Source organism: Nannospalax galili, unplaced genomic scaffold (genome assembly GCF_000622305.1).
Source record: "Nannospalax galili isolate Female #2095 unplaced genomic scaffold, S.galili_v1.0 scaffold270, whole genome shotgun sequence".
NCBI classification, from domain to species: domain Eukaryota; kingdom Metazoa; phylum Chordata; class Mammalia; order Rodentia; family Spalacidae; genus Nannospalax; species Nannospalax galili.
Genome location: NW_008330152.1, coordinates 2,176,553 through 2,190,666, shown reverse-complemented (window position 1 = coordinate 2,190,666; position 14,114 = coordinate 2,176,553). Strand labels below are relative to the sequence as shown.

The 14,114-nt window shown below is 40.6% G+C and overlaps 1 protein-coding gene across 2 annotated transcripts in view; it reads left to right on the top strand.

Moving 5' to 3' along the window:
• Med14 (mediator complex subunit 14) overlaps positions 1 to 14,114 on the top strand; it is a 107,724-nt gene that overhangs the window by 20,648 nt on the left and 72,962 nt on the right. The window lies entirely within an intron of this gene.

Below are 14,114 nucleotides of genomic sequence, written 5' to 3'. Positions count from 1 at the left end.
AGAGATGGCTCAGCAGTTAAGAACACTGGTTGTTCTTGCAGAAGACCCAGGTTCGAATCCCAGCACCCACATGGCAGCTAACAACTGTCTGTAACTCCAGTTCCAGGGGATCCGACAGCGTCTTCTGTCTTCCGAGGGCATTGCATGGGTGCACTTACCTACATGCAGGCAATACACGCATATACATAAAATAAAAATAATAAATAAAATATTTAAAAACTTCTTACTGAAATGGAAACATTTTAGCATGAATTGTAATTTCCTTTAGATTTTCTTCTAATGACAAAGTAGCTGAAGTATTTATAGTATGGCTGAGTAAAGTACAGGTCATCCTTTGTTTTCATTTACAAAAATTGTCAGTGTATTTTAAAATGCAGATATGAACAGTGAAAAACCTTCCAAGTTTAATTACCTACCTAGTCTAGTAAGAGCTTTCGAAAGCAAATCCTTTCATTTCATACAGTTCTGCGTTTCCTACCCCTACCTCCATTCCCTCTTTTTTCTTTCTTTCTTTTTTTTGGACACAGGGTCTCAGTATATAACCCAGGCTGACTTCAAACTTGGGGCTTTGCTGCTTCAGCTCCTCAGTGCTGGGCTGATAGGCATGGGCCAGCAGACCTGCCTCCTTCCATTGTTTTTGGTTGCCATTACCTTGTGCTCAAAGTGCAAAATGTAACTAAGATGATGAAGGTGAAGTGCCTTGAAAATAGGAAGCTAGTAGCAAAGGTGATGCCAGTTGCCTTACAGAAACCAGCTTCTTCCACACCTCCTCCGGGGTGCACAGCAGCCGTGAATTAGAGCCATTTTGATAAAAATAGATTAAAAACACTGCCTGAAGAAAGGACATATTTTTGAAAATTTGCAGTATATGTTCATTCAAATATGCTCTAGTATTTTTTTGAATAGAAGAGTGACTAGAGTTCCAGCAATGTACTATGTCTATTCCAAAATAGCTACAAAAGAAGCTCTGAATGTTCTCATCACGAAGAAAGTGTTTAAGGTAATGTGTATACTACTTACTGCTTCAATCATTGCATAGTTTATAAATATATTAAAAGATCACGTCTATAAATAATAATTTTATGTTAATAGAAATACATTATGCAAGGGAAGTGAAAGAATAGAGGTGGAAAATAGGAATGAAATAAAGCTAAAGCATTAACTTATAAGTATATATTTTAAAAATTGATTTTATTCTAATTAGCAAACAAAATAGGATTTTTCCCCCCTCATCTTTTTTGAGATAGTGCCTCAAGCTTACTATGTAGCCCAGACTGGCTTTGAACTGTGAGCCGTCTTCCTCACTCAACCTCCTAAGTGCTGGGACTGCAGGTGCGCACTACTCTTTTCTACATGCTTTCATTATGACATTGTCATATGTATATTGTACGTTGAGCATGTTCACGCCCCTATTACTTCCTCTTGTCCGCTCTTCCTCTCTGATGGCTACCCTTCTCCCCTCAAATAGTCCTCCCCATTCTGCTTTTGTGTCTTGTGTATATTGTTAAATGTCTCATTTCTTGTGTTGTGTACGTTGTTTACTCTCTATTCTGCATATCAGAGAAACCATGGTACTTGTCTTTCTGAGCCTGGCTTACTTTGTTTAACGTGATGGTCTCCCATTCTGTGTGTTTCCTTGAAACACCATAATTTTGTTGTTCTTTATGGATGAATGAAACTCCATTATGTATATTCCACATTTTAAAATCCAGTCATCTGATGATGGGCATCTAGGTTGATTTCCAGTCTTGGCTATTGTGAGCAGTGCTGCAGTATACATGGATGTGCAGGCATATATGTGGTAAGCTGACTTAGGCTCCCTTATGATCTTACTCAGGACTAATAAAGCTGGGGAATACGGTACTTTTAGTTTTAGTTTTTTCAGGAACTGCCATACTGATTTCCACAGTGGATGTACTAATTTATATTCCCACCATTGCCAGCATTTTTTGTTTGGTTTCTTGATAATAGACATTCTAATTGAAGTGAGGTGGAATCTCAGTGTAGTTTTGATTTGCATTTTGTTAATGGCTAAGGATGTTAAACACTTCATGCATTTGTTGGCATTTCTTTTGAAAAGTGTCCAGTTCATTTGCCCATTTATGGTTTGGATGATTTTCTTAAAATTTTTATTATTATTTTTATTTTATGTGTATGCGTGTATGGCCTGCATGTACATAAGGGTCGTGCAATGTCCGTGGAGGACAGAAGAGACCGTCGGATCCCGTGGAACTGGAGTTATGGACAGTTGTTAGCTGCCATGTGGGTGCTGGGATTCGAACCTGGCTCTTCTGCAAGAACAGTCAGTGTTCTTAATTGCTGAGCCATCTCTCCAGCTCCTAAAATCTTTTTTTTTTTTTTTTTGGTCTTTTTGAGACAAGGTTTCCCTGTAGCCGCAGCTGGCCTGGAGACCAGGCTGGCCTCAAACTCATAGAGATCTGCCTGCCTCTGCCTCCCGAGTGCTGGGATTAAAGGCGTGTGCCACCACACCCGGCTGTTTTGGATGATTTTTACAAAAATATTTTATTTATTGTTTTTATTCTGTGTGTACGAGAGTATTGCCTGCATGCATGTGAGTGCACCTGAGTCATGAAATGCCCATGGAAGTCAGAAAAGGGCATTGGATCCTCTGGAACTGGAATTATGGTGATTCTTAGCCACCATGTGGGTGCTGAGAATGGAATCCATGTCCTTTGCAAGAGCAACCAGTGCTCTTAACTGCTGAGCCATCTCTCCAGTCCCCAGTTCTGGTTTTTTTTTTTTTTTTTTTTGTATTTAATTTTTTGAGTGCTTTATAGATTTTACCTATTCCCTTTTCAGATACTGAGTGGGCAAAGGTTTTCTCCACTTTGTAGTCTATCTTCACTCTGGTAACTGTTGACTGTGCAGAAGCCATTTTATTCCATTCAATGTCATTTGTCAATCCCTGTTACTATTTTCTAAACTATTGGAATCTTTTTCAGAAAATCCTTGTCTATATCTAGATATTCAAATGTTTTACCTATATTTTCCTCTAGCAGTTTCAAACTTTCGGGTCTTTCAAGCCTCACATTTTACATTTGGAATTGAAGTCTTAGTGACTTGAGATAGGAATCTAGTTCCATTCTTCTACATGTGGATATTTAGTTTTCCAAGCACCATTTGTTGAAGGTTTCTTTTTTTTCCAGTGTGTGTATTTGGCACCTTTATGGAAAGTCAGGTGGCTATAGTTGCTTGGATTTATTTCTGGGTCCTGTATTCTATTCCATTGGTCTCCTGTCTGTTTTTGTACAAGTACCATGCTGTTTTTGTTCGTATGGCTCTGTAGTATAGTTTGAAATCGGGCATTGTGATACCTCTAGCATTGATCTTTTTGTGTGTGTGCTTATGGATGTCTGTGCACTGCATGCATGCTCCTGTGTATATGTGTGGAGGCTAGAGGACAGTCTCAAGTGTCATTCTTCAGGAATGCTGTCCACCTTTCTTTCTGAGTCACGATCTCTCACTGACCTGTAGTGTACCATGTAGGCTAAGGTGAACCCTAGCAATCTGCTTTCCTAGCCCTGGGATTACAAGTGTGCTACCACACATCCAGCTTCTTGCTTGGGTTCTGGGATTCAGACTCAGGTCCTTGTGCTTGTAAGGAAAATACTTTACCAATTGGGATGAACCCCCCCGCCAAAGTTGAGACAGTCTTTTCTATATAACCCTGGCTGGCATTTGCTGTGTAGCTCAGGCTGGCCTTGAAGTTGTGGCAATCCTCTTATCTCTGCCTCCTGAATGCTGGGATCACTGGCATGAGCCACTATGTCTGGCTTAGCATCGATCTTCTTGTTCAAGATTACTTTGGTTGTTTGTTTTTTATACTTCTGTATGGATTTTAGGATTATTTACTCTAGTTCTGCGAAGAATAGAATTAGAGTTTTGAGGGGAATTATATTTAAACTGTAGATCATTTTCAGTAATATAAAAATTTTTAGTAATATAAAAATGATTAGTTTCACTGATCCATGTTTTTTTATTTTATTTTTTTATGTGTATGCATGTATTGCCTACGTGTAGTAAGTGCACCCATGTCGTGTGATTTTTTTATCTTTTAGATTGTTGGTTGGTTGGTTGGTTGATGCAATCCTACTGCTTTAGCTTCTTAAGTTCTGGGATTGCAGGTGTGCATGCACCACCATACTGGTTTATTTTATGTGGTTCTGGGGCTCAAACCCAGGGCTTTGTGCATGCTAGGCAAACCGTCTTAACAGCTGAGCTACATCTCCTGCTCCTCTTTACAGCTTTTATCTTGAAATGATGCTGAACTTTGTTGAAGGCCTGTTCTGCATCTATTGAGAGCATCATAGGATTTCTGTCCCTGATCTATGAGTTGCAATATGTTGACTATTTTGCATACGACGACCCATCCTTGCATCCCTGGAATGAAAAGAGCTTAACCAACTTGATCATAGAGCATGAACTTTTTTTTCTCCTTTTCAAAGTTAATCTTTTATTACTGAAGTTGGACAGGATTTTTTCTTTAAAACCTACCAATAGCAAAAACAGCATCTTTGCTGGGATCCAGGCTAGAGGTACACGCTCAGTAAAGACTGTCTCCTTAAAAAGGACTGAAAAAAGTGCCGGGCATGGTGGTGCATGCCTTTAGTCCCAGCACTCGGGAGGCAGAGGCAGGCGGATCTCTGTGAGTTCAAGGCCAGCCTGGTCTCCATAGTGAATCCAGGCCAGCGGCGGCTACAGGGAAACCCTGTCTCAAAAAGACCCCTCCACCCCCCAAAAAAAAGGACTGAAAAAGGGCCGGGTGTGGTGTCGTACGCCTTTAATCCCAGCACTCGGGAGGCAGAGGCAGGTGGATATCTGTGAGTTCGAGGCCAGCCTGGTCTACATAGTGAGTTCCGGGTCTGCTGGGGCTACAGGGATACCTTGTCTCAAAAAGACCAAAGAAAAAAAGTACTGAAAAAAAGTCTGCCTAAAATACTGTACAAAAACATGACATTCTCCAGTGTTGCAGGAAAAAAAAACCCTCAGTGATTTTATTTTAGTCCCTAAAAATCCACACCATTAGCTGGACCCCTAGTACTACAAGGCAGCTTGCTTAAACGCTAACTGCACAGCCCTAGAAGCAAACCACCCCTCATTTCAAAACAAAACAATACCCTCTCTTCCTCTTGACTCAACTTCTTCCACTTACTGGAGGAAAGACTCAGAGAAGAACAGGATGAAGACCAGCTGTTTCTCCTGCCTGTCTGTGAAGACTCAGACTAGTTCCCTTTTACTAAGACCAGGAAGCAGATCCTCAGTTTCTGAGCTAGATTTCCAGGAACTCACAAACTGCTTTCAAGCTATCCATAAGGAAGGACCCAAGGGCTCCTTAAATGATGGAAAATGTCTTTCAAAGAACACACACTACAGATACCTTATAGTCTATATGTCTAACCTGTGAGGTAAAAATAAGTAGTCACAGGCACCAAATTTGGCTGGCTACAGAGGTACAGTTCCTCCTCTCTAAGTAAAGGTTGAGTAGAGAAGACCAAGTATTTGACCTCATCTTTATTGCAAGAAGTCGACATATTTTGGGTCGAGCCACCTCTGCATTGATGGGCCTCTCTTACCTTTTCTTGACTGGAGAGCTTTAAGTGCAGAGACTGAAAGAAGATTTGGGTGCACAAACCTGCTGTCCCTGCAACCTGGCTTTGGCTGTTTTGCAGACGCTTCCTCCGCATATACAGTGTACTTCAGAACAGAGCAATTTTTCACTGAGTTAATAACTAGCAGCTCCTCAAAACCACTGCTAGAGACAACAGCCCTCAGTGTGGGGTCATAATTCTTTCCAGCTGATGGACTTCTTGTCACACTTCAGCAGTCGTTCATTGGCTTTAGAAAAATGACTACATCTAAAGAATAATATCAACATCAAGGAGGGATAGCATTGCCTCCTGAGCCCCAGAGTGGAAGATTAGGCCTTTTCAAATTCTGATTTAACTAGGACACAACTCTATATGTGTAAACTTCCAATCTCTCTTCTTATGGGAATTTGGTGGGCCTGGACAGTAACGAGGACATGTTCTTCAGCCCATGAAAACAAATCTTTATGGCCAGGATGAATAAAACCATCTGTGCCTATAGATAACTCTTGATAATGCTTTCCAAACTGGGGTGGGATAGAACTGGCCTTTTGGACGTTAAAGCAGAGCCTGTGTGCTTGATTATGCCCTTGAGTATGTTCATGAGGAACCCTGTCCTAGGACAAGGATCTTCGCATCTCTTATGTTATATACTTGGGTCCATGTGAAGACTTGGTGCAATGATGGCTAGATTAATGTTTTCTTCTGCAACAAATTCTGTTAGCTATGTTAAATATGGCTCCCTGAGCTCTCTGTTGAGGTGCTTCTTCCAGTTTTCACCAAAGCCCATGGGCACGTTGCAGGCCAGGAGTCTTGAGCAGAGTTACAGCCTTGTTCTTTGGGTTCAGACCAGTTGTTTAAGACTCAGTGGTAAGGAGGGACATATGCTGGGCTCAAACTTTTTGGTCCAGCCCTCTTGAGGGGACTAGCTACCATATCACCACTGTCCTTATCCACCACCCCCCACCTCCTTGGTACAGACTCAGGGCTGTAGGAAAGTCGCTTTCTGATTGAGCTTGGGGTGAAGTAGAGAATATTCTGACCAATGGTCCTGATGCCAAGCATGATCCCTTTAATGTTCTATGGAATTGGTGGTTTTGTTTTGTTTTTTGAGACACGGTCTCCTTGTAGCCCCAGCTGGCCTGGAACTCACTATGTAGACCAGGCTGACCCTAATCTCATAGAGATTCACCTGCCTCTGCTTCCCAAGTGCTGGGATTAAAGGTGTGTACCTTGTTGGAGAGATGACTCAGTGGTTAAGAGCACTTGCTGTTCTTACAAAGGATCTGGATTGGGTTCCCAGCACCCATGTGGTAGCTAACAACCATTCAGAAATCCATTTCCAGGGTATTATTATTAGTTTTAAAACATTTTTATTTTTATGTGTATGAGTGTATTGTCTGCAGTGTGTAAGTGTACCCGTGTTGTGTGATACCTATGGAAGTCAGAAGAGGGCGTTGGATCACCTGGAACTGGAGTTACAGACAGTTGTTAGCCAGCCAGTGGGGGCTGGGAATTGAACCTGGGTTCTCTGCAAGAGCAGTCAGTCCTCTTAACTGCTGAGCCATTTTTCCATCCTCATTTTTATGAAATAGTTTGAGTATTGGTGTTTGTTTTCTTTAAAGGTCCAGTAAAATTTGGCAGTAATAGGCCATCCAATCTTGGATTTTTTTTTAGATGAAAGACTTTATTGCTACTTCAATCTCATTTTTCATTAAGATCTTTTAAAATTGGGCTGGAGTGATGGCTCAGTGGTTAAGAGCACTCTGGTTGGAGCACATGGTGGCTAACAACCATCCATAACTCCAGTTCCAGGGGCTCCTGTGCCCTCTGATCTCAGGTATTGTACAACCTGAGTGCACTTAAATGCATGCAGACAATACTCATACATGTAAATAAAATAATAAATAAAAAACTTAAGCTAGGCATGGTATCACATACCTTTAATTCCAGCAGGCAGATCTCTGAGTTCAAGCCCAGCCTGGTCAGCATAGTGAGTTCCAGGCCAGCTGGGACTCCAGGGAGACCCTGTCTCAAAATGAACCCCCCGCCCCCCCAAATTAAAAGAAAATCTGAAATGCTTTATATTGTGCTGGGTGTGGTGGAGCACACCTTTAATCCCAGCACTCAGAGACAGAGGCAGGCTGATCTCTGAGTTCAAGGTCAGCCTGGTCTACTTAGTGAGTTCCAGGCTAACTGGGGCTACAGGGAGACCCTGTCTCAAAAAGACCCCCCCCAAAAAACACAAAAAAACCCTTCATATCTTTTTTATTTAAATTAGGCCATATCATATGTATCTAGGAACTTAGCCATTTCTTTTCAGTTTTCTAGTTTTTCAGAATATAGGTTTTCACAGTATTTTCTAATTAGCCTCTGAATTTTATTGGTGTCTATTGTAGTGTCCTCTTTTTCATATCTCATTTTGTTAATTCGGGTCTTCTATTGCTCTCTTTTAGCTTGACTAAAAGCTTCTAATGATTTTGTTTATTGTCTCAACCAACTTTATATTCCTTTTCAACTTTGTATTTTTATCTCTAGTTTATTAATTTCTGCCCTGATCTTTGTTAGTACGTTGGTGCAAAAGCAATTGCTATTTTTGCATTATTGAAATTTGCCATCTGATACTGGGATTTATTTTAAAAAACATTCTATGTGTATGAGTGCTATACATGTTTATAAGTGCACCATGTGCATATAATGCCTGTGAAGGCCAGAAGACGGTATTGGATCTCCTGCAACTGGTGTTATGGATGGTTGTTAGTGGTCCTGTGGGTACTGGTAATTGAACCTGGGTCCTCTGTAAGAGCAGCCAGTGCTTTTAACTGCTAAGTCATTTCTCCAGCCCTCTGGAATATATTCTTTTTTAAAAAATATTCTATTTATTATTTTATATGTACGAGTGCACTGCCTGCATGTATGTGAATGCACCCATGTTGTGCAGTACCACAGAGGTCAGAAGAGAGCTTCAGATTCCTATAGAACTGGAGTTAAGGATGGTTCATAGCCGCCATGTGGGTGCTGGGAATCGAACCCGCATCCTCTATAAGAGGACGCTGAGCCATCTCTCCAGCCCCTGGAATATATTCTTAATAAATGTGGTTATGTTATAAATATTTTTATTACATTTATTTGCATGTGTGTATGGGTATGCATGCCACAGTGCATATGTGCATTTCAGAGGGCAAGTTTCAGAAATCGGTTCTTTCCTTCTGCTGTATGGCTCCTGGGGATTGAATTTAGGTCCTCAGTCTTAATGTAAAGCACCTTTAGCCACTGAGCCATCTCACCAGGCCTGTTATACATCATTTCAACATGTTTTTCTCACTTTGTTTTTTGCTGTTTATTTTTAATTAATTAATTAATTAATTTTTGGTCTTTTTTGAGACAGGGTCTCCCTGTAGCCCCAGCTGTCCTGGAACTCACTATGTAGACCAGGCTGGCCTTGAACTCACAGAGATCCACCTGCCTCTGCCTCCCGAGTGCCAGCAATGCACTCCCTTAAAGGCAATGCGCCACCATGCCCGGCCCTATTTTATATTTATTTTATACTATGGAAATGTTAGACAAAAAGGAAATTCGAGTGTTTTTTTTTAGTTCAAAATGGGTTGTAAGCATTGGATACATTTGCATTTCTAACAAATAGACAATGCAGTGGTGATTCAAGAAATTTAAAAAGGAGACAGGTGGGGGCTGGAGAGATGACTCAACGGTTAAGAACACTGACTGTTCTTGCAGAAGACCCAGGTTCAAATCCCAGCACCCACATGGCAGCTAACAACTGTCCGTAACTCCAGTCCCAGGGAATCTGACAGTCTCTTCTGTTCTCCGCGGGTATTGCACGGCACAGGTGCACTTACCTACATGCAGTCAATACATGCATACACATAAAATAGTAAATAAAATATTAAAAAAAAGAGAGAGAGCCTTGAAGATGACAAGTGTGGCTGGCCATTGGAAACTGCCAGTGAGCAACTAATCCTCTTGAAACTACATTAGAAGTTGCCAAAGAACTCAACTTCAATGATCATTTGACATTTGAAGCAAATTGGGAAGGTGAAGAAGCTCCATAACTGATTGCTTCACGAGCTGACAGAAAGTCAAAACAATTGCTCGACTGTTGTCCTCTCTTCTATACAAAAACTGGATTGTGATGTGTGAAGAAAAGTGGATTGTATATGACAACTGGGGATGCCCAGCTCAGTGGTTGGACTGAGAAGACCAAAGCTAAACTTGAACCAAAAGAAGTTCATGGTTACTGGTGTTCTGCTTCCAGTCTGAACTACTAGTAGTTTTCTGAATCCCAGAGAAACCATTACATCTGAGAAGTATGCTCAGCAAATTGATGAGATGTGTCAAAAACTGCAAGGCCTACAACTGTTATTGATCAATAGAAAGGGCCCAATTCTTCTCCAGGACAAAGCCCAACCGGATGTCATACAACCAGCACTTCAAAAGTTGAATGAGGAGAAATGACTCAGTGCTTAAAAGCACGCAGCGGCTCCTCTAGAGGACCCGGGTTCAGTTCTTATCATCCACATGGCAGCTAACAATCATCCATAACTCCAGTTCCAAGGCATTGCATGCACCAGTGTAAAATATAAAGTTGAACGAGGGGCTGGAGAGGTGGCATAGTTGTTAAAAGCACTTGTTGCTCTTGCAGAGAACCCAGTTCAGTTTCCAGCACCCACGTTGGGTGGCTCACAACTGCCCTTAACTCCAGATCCAGGAGGTTTTGGCATCCTCTTCTGGCTTTCAGGGTTACCTGAACATACACAGTTAGACATTCATTTAAAAAAGTACGTCTTCATGCCGGTTGTGGTAGTGTACACCAGCACTCGAGATGCAGAGGCTGGTGAATCTCTGTGAGTTCAAGGCCAGCCTGGTCTGCATAGTGAGTTCCAGGCCAGTTGGGGCTACAGAGAGACCCTGTCTCAAGAAGACCGAAAAAAAAAAAAAATTACGTCTTCATAAGTTGAATGAACTGGAGCTGGGGAGTTTTGTCTCAATACTATATTCACCTTACCTCTCCCCACTTCAAGCATCTTGATAACTTTCTGCAGGGAAAACACTCCACAGCCAGCACGATATAGACAATGTTTTCCAAAACTTTGTCAAATCTAGAAGCGTGGGTTTTTATACTTGAGGAATATTCAAGAAACTTTTTGATGGCAAAACTGTTGTCTGTCATGTTCCTCTTTTAACAAAGACGTGTTTGAGTCTAGTTATAATGATTTAACATTCATGATCTGAAACTGCAGTTTCTTTTGCAGCAACCTAATACTTTACATACATTGACTTGGGTTTGGCCTCTTGTTTTTCTAAGATCTTAATGTACATCACTATTTGAGAGCTCTGAGATTTTCATGTTAGCACTCAGAATCTTTGTCTCTTTGAGTTGCCTTTACTGTATCTCAAAGGTTCTACTAAGTCTTGTCATTTTCATTTGATCTTAGGAAATTAAAATTTTCTCCTTGATTTCCTTAATGATACACTAATTCAAGAATATGTAGTTCAGTATCCATGTGTTTGTATAGTTGCTATGGTTTTTCTTGGTATTGATTTCTAGTTTCGGTCTTATGATCTGATAAGATACAAGAAATCATTTCAGTTATTTTTGTGAGCATACAAGACTTGTCTTATGGCCTAAAATGTGGTCTATTTTAGTTTCATAGGCTGCTGAGAAGTGTGTGCTCTTAGTTGTTGGATGGAGTATATTTATAGATGTGATGCCCATTTGATCTATGGTGCATGTTTAAGTCTGAAGTTTCTTTGTTGACTTTTTTTTTTGTGTGTGTGTGTGTGTGTGTGTGTGTGGACTACCTGTTGAATTGAGTGTTGAAGTTGCTCACTACTGTATGTGGACCTGTCTCTTTTATGTTTTATAGTGTTTGTTTTCTGAAATAGGATGGACTAACTTTGAGTGCATATTTATTTATTTTATTAAATATTTTAATTTTATTTACTTTTATTTTACGTGTATGAGTGTATTACCTTCATGTATGTTAGTGCACCCGTGTCGTGCAGTGTCCTGGAGGTCAGAAGAGAGCTTCAGATTCCCCTGGAACTGTGAGTTAATGAGGGTTCGTAGCTGCCATGTGGGTGCTGGGAATCTAACCTGGGTCCTCTGCAAGAGCAGTCAGTGCTCTTAACTGCTGAGCCATCTCCAGCCCTGAGTGCATATTTATTTACAATCATTTTATCTTGGTGCATTGTTCCCTTTATTAATATGTCATAACCTTTATCTTTTCTGAATTATTTAAACTTGGCTTGGAGTATATTTTCTATTTTAAAAGAGAACAGTTTGATGGTGCAGTAATCTTAGCAGTTATTTACTTTGAGAGCTTGAAATTATCATTCTATGCTTCCCTGATTTTTAGGGTTTCTGCTGAGGTTTGAGATTACTCTGATGGGTTTTGAGAAGGCAGTATTTTTCTCTTGTAACTTTTAAATTATTAAGTCTTTATTAGCATACAATTATACATAATGGGTTTCATTGTATGTTTATGTTTTCATAGTCTCCGTTCTAATTTCATTTCTGTGTGTGTGTGTGTGTGTGTGTGAGAGAGAGAGAGAGAGAGAGAGAGAGAGAGAGAGAGCACACAAGTGAGTTTAATAGGGTTCCTTAGAGGGGCATGGCTGAGGGGTTATTTACAGGAGCATGGGCAACTTGCCCCTGGCTACACCACTGAAGATCATGTCTCTCTTTCCCCTAGCAACTGCCCTCAGGGCTCATGAGCCATGCATGACCCCCATCCCCAATTCTTGAAGGTTTTAATAGTTTCTTTTTTCCAAACTCTGGACATTTAAACTATAAGGTATGTGGAGAGGTTCTTTTCTGGGTCATGTTTATTGGTCTCTAAATGCCTATTATTCTTTTTCCCAAATTTGGCAAGATTCTTTATAATTTTTTTTGAGACAGGGTTTCCCTGTAGCTACAGCTGGCCTGGAACTCACTATGTAGACCAGACTGGTCTTGAACTCACAGAGCTCCTTCTGCCTCCTGCCTCTGCTGGGATTAAAGGCGTGTGCAACCACGCCTGGCTAAAATTCCTTACGATTTTATTGAATGAAATTTCTATGCCCTTGAGCATTTAATCTACCCCATGGATTTTTTTTTTTTGGAAAAGCCCAGGTTGACCTTGACAGTCACTTCCCAATTGCTGGTATTACAGGTATGTATCATCATACCTGGCACTGTCTTGTGGATTTTTTTTCTTTCTTTTTTTGTCTTGATGCTGGGGATTGAACCTAGGGCCTCAGGCATGCTAGGCAAGTGCTCTAACACTAGGCTCCTTTCTTTTACCAGTCCCAGTTCATTTCATGGACTCTTCAGTTTGGTTTCTTGATCTTGCTTGTTTATTTGTTTATTTTTTTTAAGGGACAGTTTTTTATTTAGAGTTAGTTTGGGGCAAGATTAATCCCATACCCATATATTACATACAGAGTAAGCTTACACACATTTTGAATGTCACTGCTTATGGCAAACATCTTCGGTAATTTTCACAATGAAGAGCAAATTCAAAATGAAAATCTCTGACATCATAGTTATCTGACTCACAAAACCTTAGCAAACATCCAGTACATGTACACTAACAACAGTCCTGGAAGAGAATTCTTTTTATTGAGAATTTCATACATGTATATAAGATGTTTTGATCAAATCCTTGCCCACTCCATCCCTATCAACTCCTCCCATATCTCCCGATCACATTTTTTCTGATAACTTCATGTACTCTTTCTTCTTTGATTTATTTATTTTTTATGGGGCTTTTGACTAACATTCCCCACCTCTGAAGAGGTAACCCTAAAATCTTTTAAGGATTAGATAAAAGCTCCAAATATTTTCGACATTTTGGCCTTTGGAATGGAGTATGTGGCTAAGAGGCCCAGGGACATTGTGAGTTTTAGCCAAGAAACTGGCTACTTTTCTTTGGGGTCTTTTTACCCTAACTGCTTAGCCAGTTCCTACCTCCTCTTCTTATCACACCATCCTCTGAAGAGGTTACCCAACTTGCGGATAGGGAATTCGGAAGCAGACCGCTCTGGCTTCTTCCATGTTGAACAGGGAAGCAGGGTGAGGCAATTGGAGTACCCCTTCAGTGGGTCTATCTAAAAGACTCCCAAATTGCATAATTAATCTCTAGGGGAAAAAGAAAGTCCTTGAATCATGAATAGGAGATATGAAGGAGAAGTAAAGGCAAGAGTAATTAGTATTACAAGTTCTAGACAGGGAACTAGAAAAAAGTCAGATCTGGGCAATGTTCAAATGTTCATATGAGAGTCCATTGGAATTTCTTGACAAGAGCTTCCAAAAGCATCCCTCTATTGGGCTCCTCATTTTTCATTTGTCTTCCAAGGCTGGATTTAGGATTTGCTTTCAGGTATTTTGATAGCTGTTGGAGTGGTTAGAATCAGTGTCAGTTCCCTCTCAAAGGCTTCTAGATAGAGGGAGAAAACAAATTTATCCATCATTTTAGAACAATAGCTGGTTGTCTCCCTTAGCTACAG